Raw genomic sequence first — 13,002 nt, forward strand, 5'->3', positions numbered from 1 at the left:
ACACATCCGCAACAGTCGATGGATCAATACAAACCACTCACTTGGTAGTGACCATTACATGATTTCCACCGAGCTCAATATCTCTTCCATTACCCTGCTAAAACAACGAGGAGTTCAGGTGGTGAACTGGGACAAATTCCGCCAGATTCGGACCCTAGCCCTGGACACCATCACAGACCTCTCTGAGTGGACTAACACTCTGAATCGCGATGTCGCTCATGCTACTTCCACCGTTCCAGAACCTGAGGACACGTCGAGTGCTGATAGCAGCCTTCTCCTATGTGGGAAGCACACGCCAGCCTGAAACGGCGCTGGCTATGCCAAAAGCACAATAGGCCCCTCAAACAACGTATCGCTGACCTTGTACGTGAGATTGAAGCGCACGCAAGTGACTTAGCCCATAAACAATGGGGACAAGCCTGCGACCGTATGAGTGGAAATTTCGGCCTCAAAAACACTTGGTCCCTCCTTAGACATCTCTTGGACTCGGGTCACACAAAGGTTACCCAACGCAAGAACGTCACACGCATCTTGCACCAATTCCCCCTCTCAGACGACGCACTTCTCCAAGTCCTTAAAGATCAATATCTAACCACAACACCATCCACACCTCTTCCTCCGTATACGGGGAACACCAACCCAGACCTCAACGCGGATATTCCCCAGAGGAGGTTCGCGCTGCCATGCACAAACTCAGAACTACCTCAGCCCCTGGAGCTGACAGGGTCACTAATAGGTCGCTCCGCAATCTAGACGGCTCGTCTGTGGAGGCTGTTGCGGACCTGTTCAATCAGTGCTGTCAAACGGGAACCCTCCCCTCCCAGTGGACTCATGCCTGCATAACTTTCATTCCCGAGCCAGGCAAGCCTCTGGATATCAGAAATCTGTGCCTTATTTCCCTTACGTCTTGCCTCGGGAAGCACTTTGAGCACGTTATCATTTCTCGTCTCCAGGAACACATGGACGATAACCTCCTCTTTCCCCCCATAATAGCAGGATTCCGACCCCACCTCTCCACTCAAGATATCATGCTGCAGCTCTCAAAAGACATCCTTCATCCCCGTAACACGAGGCGGACGCGCGCGGTGCTCGCCCTCTACCTGGAAAAGGCATTCGACAATGTACTCCATTCGGCTATTTTGGACCCCTGTCATCCCTACACGTCGGCCATCGTATCCATCAGTACACCTCAGCCTTTATTTGTCAGCGCACAGCTGAAATCACATTTGGCTCCCTCTGTTACCCTGTTTTCACCCTTGGAAACCGAGGTACACCTCAGGGATCTGCGCGCTCTCCGCTTCTGTTTAATATTACTCAGTTCCCCTAACAAAGGCTTTGTCAGCCATTCCCACCCTCTCGCACTCTTTATATGCTGACGACAGCACCCTATGGGCCTCCACAGGCAATGTGGGAACCATCGAAGAGACACTGCAAGCTGGCGTAGACGCGGTGTCCTCTCATGCTCATAGGGTCGGTCTTGCATGCTCACCTACCAAATCTGAACTTTTGGTCCTTCACCGCATCACGGAAGGATAGACAAAGATCCCCCTCCTAGCGTCGAGGCTACCATTGGTGCCGTCCGCATCCCGGAGGTGGAGAGAGTTCGCATCCTGGGGATAATTAGACGAATCGCTAATAAATACCATGGCATGCGAGAACACGACCTCCGTCGCCTGATTCAAGCTTTCGTGCTCAGTCGAGTATAGGAGAACAATGTCAACTGCCTTATCCGTCAGGCATACAAGACGGCCCTCAATCGTCCCCGCCACATGTCGAATGAGCGCCTTCTTAAGATGGGTGTACACAATACCCTCGCCAAACTCACCGAGGCTCATCGATCTGCCTAACTTGATCGGCTCTCCTCCTCCATAGCTGGCGTCACATTCTTGATGCTATTGACCTACATCCCTCTCTATATTACTCCCACACCTCGTCCTTCCCACGTCGCACATGAGCCCATCTCACCATTCACCCCCTCTCCAAGAACATGCACCCCCAACATCACGCGGCTCGTCGTGCTGCTAGGGCTGCAGCCCTACACAAGCACTATGGCACACAGCCGAAGACCGTCTACGTCGATGCTGCCTGTTACACTTCTTCTTCCGCCTTTGCCTTGGCGGTAGTGTCAAACTCTTCCACCCCTCTTACAGCAGGTACTGTCATCGTTTCCACTTCCGCGGAAGCGGAGGAGGCGGCTTAACAATTGCTACTACATTGGTGACCCTCATTTTCACTGATTCGAAGACAGCGTTAGGAAACTTTGGGAAAGGCCGTATCTCTGAATCCGCGTTCCGGCTTCGTAGCCGGTCTCCGGTCCCTATCCGACCTATTCAGCTTCTTTGGGTGCCGGCCCACGCCGGCCACCCAGGTAACGAGGCGGCTCATTCTTTAGCTCGAGGTTTCGTCATCTGAGCAGGAGCCGCCGACACTTGGGGAGACGCTCGAGATCGTATGGTCGCTTACCACGAGATTACTATGCACTACCGTGAACAATGTCTTGCCTTTCCCCCCCACACAAGTATCTCACTAAATTGCAGCAGGTTACGTGGCGCCAGCTACAATCCCGCACCTTATTCTCCCCTGCCTACTTAGCCCTTGTTCACACGGGACTGTTCACGCCTTAGTGCATCCTCTGCGGTGCTCCCAATGCGGATTTCGCTCATTCTTTATTCGTGCTCTGAGCATCTTCCACCAGCCGAATCACAACTCACAGAACTCGAGCGATGGGAGGCTGCGGTGTCCAGTTCTGACCCGGCTGTCCAACGGCAGCTGGTGGACTGGGCTTTGAAAGTAGCCGGGAAGCATCACCTACCGTCCACGACACGCATCCAAGAGCCATCCCTTCACTAGGATGTTACAAGGCTCGCCTTAATAAAGTTTGTCACTACCACCACTGGGCTGGGGGTCATCTCAGCCGCCCGGTACAAACGTTCTCCGAGTCCCCAAGAATCCTCGAGAGGGAAGAAGCGCGCCGCGGGGTGCGAGAAGATAAGATCTATCCCACCCGGACCTTTTGTATTCGACCCTCCTTCGGCGGGCCCCTTCCATTTAGAACAAGATTGCTTATTTTATTTTGCTTGCTTTTTTCACTTAACTTGTTTCTCCGACTGGTAAAGAAACGTTAGTAGATCAGAAACGGCTATCTTGTGTACTTCACCGTTCCTCTCCTGCTGCGTGTGGCTTAAAACAGTCGACGTCTCTCTTCGGCGACTCTTCATCACCTGTGTGAATGTGCAAGTTCGGGAGCAGGGGCGAGTCTACCCAGCCCTTGACATCGTGCACCTCCTTGCCACATCCATCCTCGTCGAAATCCGTGTGAATCCCGCTTAAAGCGGGATACCGTTTAAGTAACACGCAAAACCAAATGGATTGTTCGTGAAGTCCGCTTCAAACGCGTGCGTGGCACTGAAACTTTCACTCAGCTTGATCATGTGGTCAGTCATGCGACGGCCCTTAACGCCCTCTTCTTCGGATGTCTCCATCTATTCACTCCGGTCTTACAGTAGGGCATGCTGTTGTTTCCGCTCCGCGTCCTGGCCTCTGCGCTTGGCGATGCGCTGTTCTCTGTGCTCCGGCGTCTCCGCATCTCTGGCGTTGCGCCGCTCGTTCTTCCTTGCCTCAACGGCTAGCTGTTAGGGCAAAACCTCGGGGTCCGACGACTCGAGTTTCTCCCGTCTTCTACGGTGCGCAGCGTCGGCCCCGCTCTCGTTGTTTTCCATGACAGTGGTTACGTCGCCACTGTGTATTGTGCCATAGCGTATATATTTCTTTTATTGTTACCTACCCTGTCCGTTCGCTCTATCGCACACCTCATTGATTTACTCTACCGCACACCTCATTGATTTACTCTACCGCTTCCTCACTATCCCTCTATTTCCGCTGCCCCAGTTTAGGTGCTTCAGATATCAGATAGCAAATACCAGGGCTGGCAAACATCGTTTCCTTCCTTTTAGATATATAATAAAATAACCACATACTACTACTACTATGCCGCCGTATCATACCCCCCCCCCCCCACTTTATACGACGCCGCGAGCCCTCCCCCTTGTGTATGTGACAGACCTCAGTGACGCGCATGCGCAGTGCACCGCGAAATTCCTTGGTCGGAGGCTAGCGGCATCTGCTCCGCAGACGATGCGCCGCGTCTGCAGCTGCGCAGCTCTGACGTTACTCGGCTCCTCAAGCATGCGCAGTAGACTGTGAAATTCCTCGTCGGTCGGAGGCTAGCGTTAGGCGAGCGGCGTCTGCTCCGCGGTCGGCGCAGCGCACCAGCTTCGCAGCTCTGACGTCACTCGACTCCTCGCGAATGAGCAGAACTGGCGAAGCGAGAGCCACAGCGAAACAGCGAGACTGCAGGTAATGTAGCTATCGCTACAAAATCTTGCGTTGGCAAGATCTGTCCGCGAGATGCGTGAGCTAGATTCCGCGAGTGATAAATACTGCACCTTTCCTTTTCAAATCAACTATAGAATGCCGGTGAACTTTGATGCGTTCAACGCAACGCTGGTTGTGTTGGACAAGCAGCGCGCGATGTACCGTGTGAAGCAGCAATGTTGCCCCTCCACAGTGGTGCACTGGTTAAGATGCCCGACTACTGTGCCAAAGAGCACCCGGGTTTGAATCCGATCGCAGGCGGCTACGTTTATATGAAGGCGAAACAGAGAGGCATCCGCGTGCTGCGCGAGTTCAGTGCACGTTAAGATCCCTAGGTGGTCGAAATTACTCCGGAGCCCTCCACTGCGGCATCTCCTCTCTTTCCACTTTCACTCTCACATTTCTGCCTCGTTTTTCGGCGCGGATCAGATGTCCACTGAACAAGAGTCAGATTCTGCGCCTTTCCTTTCCTTGAACCAGTTATTATTATCATCATCAGCAGCAGCAACACTCAGGCTTTCGCATTTCTCCACTGCAGATTTTGCAGTTGGTTGGTTTGGTTGGTAACAACTTTATAGTCCTGCAGAGCTTTCGCCGACGGAGCTTAGGTCTCCCACGTGGGGACGTCGAGGTGTTGCCTAGTCGTCGCCTCGCGGGCCTGCTGGACAGCCCAGAGTTGGTCCCCGAGACTGGGGCTGCGCAAGGCAGCGGTCAACTGCGGCGGGAGGGTTCCGGAGTTAGCACCGAGCGGGTTTTTGTTACAGTCTCAGAGCATGTGAGTTAAAGTGGCTATATCAGCGTGGCAGACCTTGTATATATTTGTCGGGTATGTGCCGGGGTAGAGCCTGTGGAATTGTTCCAGGTTGGGGTACGTGAGTGTCTGCAGTTTTCTGAGGGCCACCGCGTGCGCCCTGTCCAGCTTGTCGCTGAGCGAAGGTAAGGTTGTAGCTGGGTAAGCAGTCTTTGGTGCTGCACCATGGACGACGGTCGCCGGCGCGCTTCGCGAGTTCGCGCGCCTTTTCGTGTGCCGTTTCATTTCGGTTGCGATGCGTCTTCGATACTTCTCCCATGTGCACCAGGAGCCACTGAATTCTGGTTTGAAATCCTACTCCCCGCTGGACGTTTCGATTATTGAGGACTCGGGCCTCTTTGGCGAAGTTTCTGACCATTTGACGCGAGTCACAGAGAACCGTGGTGCATGTCGGATCCGCGAGGGCGAGCGGCACCGCCGCTTCCTCTACCTCTTCTGCGCGTTCGCACTACTTGCCGTTATGCGCGGTTTGCCACGCTATGCGCGTTTTGCCACGCGTATCGACGACCACAACTGCAAATCGCGAGCGTTCTGCGTATTCCGCGGCGTCAACGAACCTTGCCCCATGTCGTCTCTGGTGGCTGTGTAGGAGAGCTCTGGCACTGGCCACTCTTCTCCCCCGATTGTGCTCCGGGTGGAAGTTTCGTGGAATCGGGTCGACTCTTCGCGTTTGTCTGATCGCGCCCGGAATGGCGACTTTACGGAAGCCGAGACTTCCCCTTCGTTCCCGTTAATATTTCTAGTTGTGAAGGGGTGGTGGTAGAAACATTTTATTGCCATTGGAACAAATAGTGGGGGCGAATGCCCCTGCATGCACTTGAGTGCTCCCTTAATACTTGGGAGACACCCTTATAACACAAAAGAAAGTTCTTGAAGAGCCATCCTCCTTATAGCACTGAAAATGATCTTCCGTTGGTCTTGACTTGAGGTGCTCTTCATGAAAGACTCCCAGTAGGACTCTGCGACGTTCGATGATGAGAAAAAGTGGAACATGTAAAAAGGATGTGTAGGAAATGTCTTAGTCGGCCGCAGGGTCGGCATGATGATGAGAACCGGTCTGGGTATCGAGCATGTAGTAGTGTAGGGTATGGAGCAGTCCGAGTCTGCAAGCTTCGCCAGTGTACGGCCTGCGCTATGGTGAGGGAGGGAGCTGGGGGAGCTGGGGGTGTATATTCCCTTCGTTTTTCCCGGTAGTACAAGAGAATATAACGGAAGGAGAGCAGGTGCTCCTCGGCCTGTAGAGGGGGCTCCATTCATCTAGCCCGGAAGTTAAGACCTCGGGCTAGGGAATTAACCTCCTCGTTGCCAGGGAGGCCGGTATGTGCTGGCGTCCAGATGAGGCTTATGGGGTGCTGGGGCTGACAGAAGCGTAATATGCGAGCAGCGGTGCGGGATATATAGCCGCTGGCATAATTTAAAAGCGAAGATTTGGAACCAAAGATAATTTTTGTGGCAGATGTAGAGATGAGAGCAAGTGCAATGGCTGCCTCCCCTGCCTCTGTGGTGGAATTGGTGATTATAGAGCTGGAAGTAAGCAGCTTTGCTTGATTGTCGGCTACAGCCAGGATCACACGGGAGCCTGACATATATTCCGCTGCGTCCACGTAGACCACCTTTTGGTCTTCGCTATATTGTCTGTGAAGGGCATGAGCCCTGGCTATTCTGCGGCCCTGGTGCGGTCAGGGTGCATGTATTTAGGGATGGGAGGTATGATGAGATTAGAGCGGAGGTTAGGAGAAAGGGGGCACCGTCAATGAGGTGTGTAACTGGACTAAAGTTTAAGTGGGATAATGAAGTGAAGCCAGCCGCCGAGTTGGATAGGCGGGATAATTGTGCCGTTAGTGTAGTCTCTCGAAGTTCCTCGAAAGTGCTGTGTGCACCGAGTTTAAGGAGTCGGGCTTTAGATGTGCTGGAGGGAAGTCGTAGAGCCGTTTTCGTGCAACTTCGTAGTAGAACATTCGCCCAGTCTCTCTCCTTTTGTTTGAGGGGAAGGTATGGGAGGGCATATGTGGCGCGGCTTATAATGTAAGCCTGGGTAAGGCGAATTGTGTTTCGCTCGCGTAAGCCTGCATGGCGGTTGGCTTTGCGGTGAATCTGTCGGGTGGTCTGTTGACATTGTGCATGGAGCGTCTTTATGACATCTCCGTGTGTACTATCGGAGTGAAGATCGTGACCCAGCACAGGGATTTTGGATACTAGTGGGATGCAATGAATATCTAGCTTGAGGCAAATAGGCGGACTGCCTGTATCGTATTGCTTGGGGCGATAGAGAAATAGTTCTGATTTTGAAGGGGAACAAGTTAGACCACGTTTCCTCACTTAGGTGTCGATGGTGTTTAGTGCCAATGGTAGGTGTTTCTCTATTTCGGTATCGCTGCTGCGGTTAGCCCAGACAGTGATGTCGGCGTAGGCTGAAATGAAGGTCGGGGGTTTGAGCTAATATTTCGGGTAGGTGGAGAAGTGCTTTTTTGAATAGTATAGGGGAGAGGACGGCGTCCTGGGGCGTACCTCGTGCACCTAGCGTGACCTCCGGAAGGCAGTGGTCGCCAAAGGTAAGTGTGGCTGTGTGCTGGATGAAGAAGTCTCGGACGTAATTATACAACCTGGCGCCTACTCCCAGTGTTGTAAGATTCTGAAGGATTGCTGAATGTGTAACATTATCAAATGCTTCGGTCAGATCCACACCTAGGATGGCTTTGGTGTCATAGGTTTGACTGTCGAGAATGTGATGTTTTAGCTGTAAGAAGACATCCTGTGTAGAAATGCTAGGATGAAATCCAAATATGCCGGTGGGCATGAGATTTTTGCCTTCTAGATATTGACAAATTCTGGTCTGGAGTACATGCTCCATTAGTTTGCCGACAGAAGAGGTGAGAGAGATGGGCCTAAGGTTTGAAATTAGCAGAGGTTTCCCAGGTTTCGGTATAAACACAACTTCGGCCTCTTTCCATTGCGGCGGGAGGGTTTCCCGTTGCCAGCACTCGTTAAAGTATTCGGTAAGGGCGGTAATGATGGATTTGGAATCGAGATTCCGGAGTGCTTTATTATGTACTCCATCTGGACCGGGGGCTGAAGATGTGTTAAGCCTCTGAAGCTCAGCTTGCACCTCTGATACTGTGATGGGTTGGGCGAGGAAGTCGTTAGGGGGCCCTGAATAGTCGGGTTGTGGTATAGAAGGGTACTTGGGGAAGTAGTGATCTCGTAGTTGTTGGAGAAGTTCCGGTGGAGGTGTATCGCAAGTATGTATTAGTCTAGTGAGGTTGCTTCGTTGGGTAGTCCTAGTCTTACTAGAATCTGTTAAGTCCCAAAAATTATCTACGATTACATTATTTTCTAATGCGAAATTTGAGCGCAGCTCATCACCTGTTTCACCTTTTCGATATATTAAGGCAGATATTTCGAGCAAGACACGTATGTACAATTGCAGACAACTTTTTTAATTTGTCACACATACTCCTTCAAGAAACACTCCACTAACAGTTCTTGGCTGTCATGAAAGAAGCTTTGTGGTCGGAGAAATGAAGAGCGCAATTGTGTTATCAGGAGGTTGCGGGAAGCAGCGCGTGGGCCCATAGGAACGTTGCGCGACGAACAGATAGCAGCGACTGACTAATGCCGCTGACGCCGCTAGCGAGTGAAGCGAGTGATCCGCTGATAGCGAGCCAGCGTTTCGGCGACCGGAGAGCACCCTCGCCGCCACGCAGGAAGAGGGGGGGGGGACCCCTCCTCCTGGTTCTGCACGGCGGCGACGGTGTTCTACGCAGTCACGTTGTCTTGACTCGCTAGCGGTGGCAGCGGCATCGGTCAGTCGCTGCTAGTGCTGACTCTGGCGACCTTCCCACCTCCCCTTCTTTTCCTCTTTTCCTCGCGTTCAGCGGTTGCTGAGCGCGCTCATGCCCCCATCGTTCGCCGCTGATTGTACCCCCCCCCCTCTTCCTGCGAGGCTCCGGTTGCCGAAGCGCCGGCTTCGAACTGGGGGGATGAAAGGGGGCGGAGCTGGTTACGAGGCCGACGCGGCCGACGCCGACGCGAAACCCAGGAACGGGCGCCAAAGAGCTGCGCTCTAAAAGGTTCTAAGTCTGAGATCCACTTATATTTTCATCTAACTTGTTGCATAGCGATTCCCGATTCGGTCGTGAAAGAGTCGCTGCATGCGTCTCTGTCTCTCGGTTAAGACGGGCTAGGCGGCGTCTAAGTGTCCGGTTCCAACACCGCCGTTTCCAGCGTCGTTCTAGGCTGCCTTTAGTCTCCCATAAATGTAGGAGGCTGGAGTCAACCATGTCGCTTGGGTAGTCATCTGGTAGGGGACAAGGTACTGATTGAACATCGCTTTGTAGTTGTTTGGACCATTCGGTGATGTCATTAATGGGGGCGTAGGTGCGGGCTGTTCTACACGGAGAACCCCACTTCGTGAAAGTTGAACCTCTGGGAGTTATAGGGGTCATAGGTCTCAAATAGTTGCTCCGATGTGGCAGTGATCAGTACCGCCATCGGACAACAATAGGTCCGCCTTGCGCGGAAAAAGCCCAATTAAGTGGCCCTTTTCCCAAAAATTTCACCCCAAAGAGCCGAGCACCAGGCCGGTGGAAAGCATCTACCCATTGAAAAGCCGGTGGGTACCGGCGGTACCAGGGACCTGGTACCTCCCGAACAGGAGGCGGATGCTGCTGCAGCTGAGGCTCAAAGGGAGCACTTCAGGCGAGGCTCAAAGGAAGTACTTTTGCAAGACAAACAGAACCACCTTTGCAGGCTGCGAGGTTCGAAACTGGGTTTGGGCCCACCGCGGAGGAGGGGCGCAGTGAGGTTTGCGGAGCTTCTCCCAAGCGCACACCCCTAGAAAAGCCGAGCGCCAGGCCGGGGGACGCTTGTACCCATTTTTACTGGTGGGTGTCCAGCGGTGGGTTTCCAACTAACCACCTCCCGCAGCCAAGACGGGTGCTCTAACCACTAGGCCACGGCGCTTACAGGGCAGCTGAATGTTTACAAGAATTTCTATGATAAAATGATCCCTTCCTAGATTCTCTTGAGTATTGCACCAAGACGCGTGAGGGAGACGATGTGCGAAAGTAAGGTCTGGTGTAGTGTCTCTACAGACACTGGTTCCACTGGTTCCAGTACGGTTAGGAAAGGTGCACGGGGTCGGTGAGAAGGGAGAGACCAGTTGCGCGGCTAGCCACACACGACGTCCTTTCGGTGTGTCATGCGGGTAACACCAGGCTGTATGTGGAGCGTTAAAATCTCCAACAGTGAGTAAGGGGCACTTGTTAGCTATACGGGCTTCGCAAGCGTAAATAACCGTTCATAGGTGTTTTTATGCGCTTAGGATGACTGTATACATTCAAAATAAAAACACTTTTGCTCAAGTTCAAATGAACGGTTATCAATGCCTGGAATCGCTAGGAAATGTGTGATGATGGTGAGAGAGCAACGAACTAAAAAGCCTACTCGAGAGGGAGCAGCAGATGTAGGCAAAATAGGTGTATAGCCGGGGAGGGTGAGTGGGTTGGAGGGTTCCTGTAGAGCAAGGATGTCGGGTCCCGTAGCGCAGGACAGCAGTTGGTGGACAACATGACGCTTCTGGCCAAAACCCCGGTAGTTCCACTGCCAAATAGTAAGATTACGGTTTCGATATGCAATCATGAGAACATATCGGAGGGGTAGTCGAAACGGAGGGGTGGGATTCATGAGCTACAGCAGGGAGAGGATTGTCCTGTCCTCCTGCTGCTTTGGGTTTCTTGCGCTTTGGAAGGCGCGTTGCGTAAGTATTGAGCCGAGTCTCAACATCTGTATAGCGGTCAGAGAATTCATGCGTTAGGGCATCTAATCTGTGATTAAGAATAGCGTTGTCTTGCGTTATGCGGATTACCGCATCTTTGAGTGTTGCTATTCTGATTCCATGGCATGCGTTTGGGGTGCGGCTACTCCTCAGATAGATGACGGGTCGCAGAAACACAAGGTAAATAATCTTTACCCGTGCATTTTACAACCTGTAAAAAAAAACGGTGCTGCCGCAGTCGCGCAGCCCAGTTAGAAAACGAAACGTTTCCCGCGTAAGACGAAACTTTGGAGAGGGAGGTTTGAGACAGAGAGAGACAGCACGAGGGCGAGTGAGAAGGCACGTGCGGAGAAGGAAGAGAAAGCGCGTGGAGAGGAGTCATGTGTTTCCAGATGGAGGTTGTGTGTGGCGGGAAAATTGTACAAACTCATGTAACAGCCCAGTTGCACATTCCTGATTGATGTGCGTAAAGCTTCCTGCCATTTTGCCTCAAATCGAGCTGCAAATGACTCAAGTATGGTTGGCAAGCTTTCTAGTGAGTTGGGGGTGGAGGGAGCGATCGTTATACACGGAGTAGTGTTTGTAAGGGGTTCCGTGTCAGCTTCCATTGGTAGTGAATCAGGAGGGGAAATAGCGTTTGAGGTGTTGGACAGGGTATCGGCGGTGGTTAAACTAGGTGGGGAAGACTGAGATGTGGTAGTTGTAGGGGAAGAAACTTCAGATCCAGTGGCAATAGCACTTATCTGGGCTTCCAGTCTGGCGATATGTTGACGAAGGGCGGAGGCTTCTGCTCGCGCTGCTGTAGCTTCCGCTTTTGCCGCCGCTGCCTCCTCCTGAGATTGCGCAAACGCGTGGTGTAGTCATAGAGAAAGGGTCTCTATGGTGTAGGCTGGTAGTACTGTCGTGGATGTTTGCTTGGGGGAAAAGGCAGAAGCGTTCCAGGCTTGTTTTAGCGGCACTGTCCAGGCCTGCTTATGCTGGTTGGGCTGGGTGAGTTCGGACAACTGAGGAAAACGGTCCTTGGGTGCGTCCGATTCTTGTAGCTGCGTTCGTTGCTGGCTTGATTGCTTGCGTGGCTGGTGAAGGCTGCGACCTTTACACGATCCCGTGCCGGTAAGGTGAGGACCCTCGCAGAGAATGCACTTGGGCGTACAAGGCTGATTTTGTGGATGCTGCGTTGAACAGCGGGGACAGAGTATTGAAGTGCGCTGCGCCTTGGCGATTTCGCTGTGTTGTGAAGCCCGAGCTGCAGCAAGCGGTGCATGCTGGTGGACTCGGCCAGACGCAGTGCTATCTTGTACACCCTACGGATGAGGACATTGATCTTGGCTTTTGCTTTCTACCAGCGGTGCCATGCTGCAACGTACGCAATATGGCCAATGACAAAAGAGTGTATGAGTCGTATGAGACTCTCCTCCCTCATTACGTTTCTTATGATAGTGACCCTCTTGAGGATTCGCATGGCGTTAGCCGTCTTGCCCTTTAATTTAGTGATCGTTTCGCCGTTGGCCTCGATTATTATGCTGATGACCCTAATTGTGTGCACTATAGGGATAGTTGCTCCGGTTCTGGTGCGTAGTCTGATCTCTTGGTATTCTCGCTTAGTCGCATTCCGACCACTCCCGGGTGGTCTGCCACTCTGCGTGGGGCGGTAGAGTAGGAGTTCCGACTTTTACGGCGAAGATCGTAATCCCGTACCCACAAGGTATTCCTCTATTGTCTCGATTGCTAGTTGCAGTGTCGTGTCGATATGACCGTCGCTGCCTTTGTGCACCCAAATGGTTATAGCTGAAAACCTACGAACGGCAACTAGTTCACTGATGCGCATGGGTGGTAGGTCGCTTACATAAACGTCTCACAGGTCGGCATCGAGAGTCGATTTTGTCTCGGAAACTTTGCGTCAAAAAGACACAGGTCTGTCCGCCTGTGGACGAGGTGCTGTCCGGGTGTAAACACATGACGCGCCGTGCTCATCCAGTACAGGGTGAGCAAGCGACCAGGTATAGTCGCCACTAAGAACTGCTACCTGAGTGAACAGCGT

General features: G+C 52.6%; 1 pseudogene; it reads right to left on the reverse strand.

Annotated features, from left to right (window-relative positions):
• Positions 1–4,978: 4,978 nt before the first annotated feature.
• On the reverse strand, positions 4,979–12,789 carry LOC146188038 (uncharacterized; annotated as a pseudogene).
• Positions 12,790–13,002: the final 213 nt, after the last annotated feature.

This window comes from Amblyomma maculatum, chromosome 5, assembly GCF_055883805.1.
Source record: "Amblyomma maculatum isolate TAMU_Amacu chromosome 5, ASM5588380v1, whole genome shotgun sequence".
In the NCBI taxonomy this organism is placed as follows: Eukaryota; Metazoa; Arthropoda; class Arachnida; order Ixodida; family Ixodidae; genus Amblyomma; species Amblyomma maculatum.